Here is a 4,683-nt window from a genome sequence, read left to right as displayed (position 1 = left end):
AGCTGCCTTATAAAAATGGCTGACACTCTTTCGACTCGCAGTGGATAATGTCATTTTTTAGGATAGTTTGGACATGAATATGTGTTTTGATAACATTTCTAGCGAGAAATGTGTACTTGATTATCATAATCTTTGTTCAGTGAATGTTAAAGACTTTTAGTTCGTAAGTTAGATGAACGTTTTCGATCAGCGCTATGGCGGTGGATACGGAAGCAGCGGCGTCCGCTCTAACCACCCAGCAATCCTGTTGGAATCGAGAGGCGTCCCTTCTCCATATGTGCAGTCTCGGTCACACTCACAGCTCACGCTTGGCGTGTCAGCCCAGCACGGCGGGGATTTGGATGTCTATTACAACCGTACCCGAGAATGGATACAGAAGGCCACCAGAGCAGGCTTGGTCCACCCAGAAGCCCTCATGGACACAATGAGGGCTCCTGGGCCTCACTGAACGGGTGTTTGGGATGATGAAGACTCGTTGGAGGTCCATTTTCGCGGAGTTCCCCTGAAATGAGTCCCACATATGCTTCGGACTGGTTGTTGCGTTCTGTCCATTGACAATGACAGTGGAGCAGCTGTGCTGTAAAAGCGTCAGCCGACACGTAAATGGACACACTATCAGGAGCTGTCTCATGTCCAGAGGTTGCGCCTGTGGAGCACGACTATACGTAATTGTACAAGTGCCATTGTAATACAGCCTGCCCTTTCTTTGAGGGTCCTATATCCCGATTATTTTTCTTGTAAGGCTTTAATAGGTAGGCCTATAGTAAAGTATGTTTTTGTGCAGTAGTCAATCAATACGTTTGGTGGTTATAGGTAGCCTAGTTCATGAATTATTAGCCTATAGGAACAATGAATAACGAGTGTTGTGAGTGTTGTCGATTGGAATCCCTTTTTAATCAAGCTTGGTACTGGTTAGCCTACTTGTAATCGCTGCGGTGTATGTATTTTAAAACAGCAGACGATAGGCCCTACTTTTCTTTACATAGGCTATTCTGGATTTACCTAAAAGGATCATTCAATTAAAGGTAGTAGGCTAAATAGCCTTCTATTGTGAACTACCGTAGCCTACTACCGCACTTTTATTATACATAAAAGTGCTACAGAGGACGTAGGCCTAACATAAAAAAAACGATCGGCCTTTAAACCGAAACTAGAATAAATGACAGATATCCATTTTGTTTTTGCAGAACCAAACTTGCCATACGTGAGGTTTACAGGTTTGATCAACCATGGGGCGCCGCCCCTATCGGTATATTGACCTGACGTCATGTCCTAGATATATCTATAGCCTATTATATAACGCAGAATTTAGGTTTTTTTGTAATTTGTTTTTTTTTCTGTCATTTGAAATGAAGTGAAAACTAATTGTGTGACTTATTATTTTCATAAAATATTGGTTGTGGTCTAAATCTGTGGTTTGGTAGCCTTCATGGGCCCTCTCTTACCCCAGGCAAAGAAGCAAATTTATTGAAATTCAAAGCCGTTTGGCCGTGACAGGCAATCAAACTTGACGGTGAGGTTGCCAAACAGGAAGTAGGCCAATTTCTCAGCAACCCTTTAATATATCTTAACCAAACTTGGTAGGTATAGGCCTGCTCATGACATCATCCTGGGGACATCCAAAACATCTGGTGACTTTTGACCTCTAGGTGGACACACATTCTGTCCAATCTTCATGAAACTTGGCATATGATCTTCTGACCAAGCTGAACAAATGTGTCAACAGCTTTTTCAAATTCAAAACCATTTGACTGTGGCAGCCATGATGATCTTGAGTGCAATATCACTAGAATGCATTGGCGCAAGTTCTTCAAATTTGGTATGAGTGTTTGTAGGGACTTACTGTACGCTGTCACTAAAGCAAAGCTATAAAGCGGTTTGAGCGATAAACGCCCATTCACTTTCTATCAGACATGCGCGATAAAGCAAATGTAATTCCTCTGCATTAGATCTAGTTCTAGTTGTTATTATTATTACTACTATTATTGCCTTTAATCATTTCATTTTGCAATTATAGGGTATGGCAGCTTTTAGTAAAATGGTCAGTACCCTGTACCCTGGCCTAATGCTTTGCTAGATATGCAGATGTTTAACAATGTTATCTTGAATGCTTAATTTTTATTAAGTTGTTATATTATCATTATGCTAGTACATGCCTAACACTCGGTTCAAAGGAATTAATGCTATAGGCAACTATGCTACACTGACACTACCCGATTTTAAATTGTTTCAATTTATCAGCAATAAAACAGTAATATGTTATTACGAATATGAATAATTAAAAAAAAAAAAAAAAAAAATTACATTACAAGTATTGCATTACCTACAAAGCTTTTATTACCACATAACTACATAACATAATCATACTTTCATAAGGTAAATGTGTCTACCTTCTAACCCTTTTACAATTTGGGTCTAAAAGCTGCCTGACTATAACGGAGATTATTAAAGCAAATAATAGTAGTATAGCTTAAATTAGCAATGAAGGGGCCAAGCCGCAATAGGCCAGAGTAGCCACGGAAACAAGATAGACACATGGCCGTCAACTCTTTCAACAAGTTTCACATTAAAAAAGATATTGGACAGAATTTGTGGCCTGTGAAAATGTACATGTGATTTAGACTACTTTCAAAATGGCGGCCAAATTCTGATGTATCCTTGAGTTATCGTTCAGAAGCTGTATGGGGAGGTACATTGGGAGGTACATTGGTCCATTGTTTTGGTATCCCCAGGATGATGATGTCATGGATCTATGTATCACGTTTGGTTATGATATGTTAAAGGGAAGCTGAGAAATGGGCTTAGAGTATGTGGCCTGTGAAAATGTACTGTTGATTTTGACATCTTTCAAAATAGTTTTGGAGCTATTTGGGGAGCTCTGGCGATATCAGACATTGAAAAATAAGTTTGCAATCCACTTATGTGAAGAGATAGAAGTTAAAATAATTTTTCGATAATTGCACCGCCCCCTAGTTGTCAAAGGTCACCAAATATTTTGTCAGGATGATGTCAGTGCTCTACATACCAAGTTTGGTTAAGATATGTTGAAGGGTCGCTGAGAAATGGGCTTCCTGTTTGGGAACAATATTGGGGAAACATTACATTATCAGGTTCTGTAAAAATAAGGTTAACCTGATAATGTAATAACCTCCCATGACTGCGTGGCTACACACGGCTCCAAAGCAGTGATCAAGTTCGCCGAAGGCATGACATTGATCGGCCTGATCACTGATGGTGATGAGACGGCCTATAGAGGTCGACTGTCTGGCTCAGTACAGCCAGGACAACAACCTCATTCTCAAAACCAACAAAACCAAGGAGCTCGTAGTGGACTTCAGAGGGAAGAGACAGATTCAAGACCCCATCACCATCAATGGGTCTGCTGTGGAGAGAGTAGATAATATTCCCTGGGGGTCCAAATCACCAAAGACCTCACCTGGGAGGAGCACACCAACCAGGTGGTGAAAAAAGTACAGCGGCGCCTATTTCACCTTAGGCGGCTGAAAAAGTTTGGCGTGGGGCCCAAGATCCTGGGGGCCTTCTTCAGAGGCATAAAGGAGAGCATATTGATTGGATGCATCACTGCCTGGTACGGGTACTGCGCTGCCCAAAGCCGCAAAATACTGCAAAGGGTAGCGCGGACAGCTGAGAGGATCCGTGGATGTGAGCTTCCCTTCATCCAGGAAACCTATAGGTCCGGTGTGTGTCAAGAAGGCCCTCCGAATCATTGGGGACCCCAGCCACCCCAACCAGAAACTGTTGGAGCTACTGCCGTCAGGGAGGCGGCACCGAAGCCTAAGGGCCAAAGCCCAGAGGATGACAAACAGTTTTTTCCCCCAAGCAGTCAGGTTCCTGGAGAAACACACTACCCCCAAACTATCCAACTATCCATACTCTTGTGTACTGTACAATAAGATGTAATAAAATTGATTCTGATTCGGATAATATAGCACTTTATTCATTATTTGTACAGAGATAATTACATTTTTGGGAAATGCACTTTATTACATTATCGTGAAGGTATTACATTATCATGTTTTATTACATTTTAAATGGATTCAAGTGCAGATTTTGATGACATTATTGGGGTTATTACATTATCGGGAATTTGTAACGTTATCAGGTTCTACAGTGGCATTCTAATTAGTAACACATATGCACAATTTCTGATACAGAAGTAAAGATTGTTTGAACAAGGACATTGATAATTTACATGAGTGATAAATATAAATTAATAAATAAATAACATATATAAAAGTGGACACTGACATATTTGCAACCCAACAACTTAAAAAACTTTAAAAAGCCTGGTTTGTATAACGACCATGCCGATTGTATGGCCATGAATATGCTGCTAAAAAACCGAGAAGTATTCCAAACAATGCAATAGTGCCATCAAGGGGTGACATGAGACAAAAGCAGGACATTGAATGATTTAATCCACAATGATAAATAAGAAACCTCCTGGCCGATGAAGTGAAAGATCAACCGGACAGTCTACAACCACAATGCATTGCATTTATTTTTTTTCGTATCACCCGCTCCAAGAATGTCGATTGTCCAATCGCATGGCCGAACACGCTTTAGGCTTCCCACAATCACTGGCCCCCATACGGAAAGATGTAGCAGGATCAAGAAGATTGGAAACACCGCTGGAGGAGTCGTCGCAGGAATGTCTAGAGA

The sequence above is a fragment of the Gadus macrocephalus genome, chromosome 16 (assembly GCF_031168955.1).
Source record: "Gadus macrocephalus chromosome 16, ASM3116895v1".
Lineage (NCBI taxonomy): Eukaryota > Metazoa > Chordata > Actinopteri > Gadiformes > Gadidae > Gadus > Gadus macrocephalus.
The sequence above is the reverse complement of the archived record's forward strand: the minus strand, read 5'-3'. Positions refer to the sequence as shown.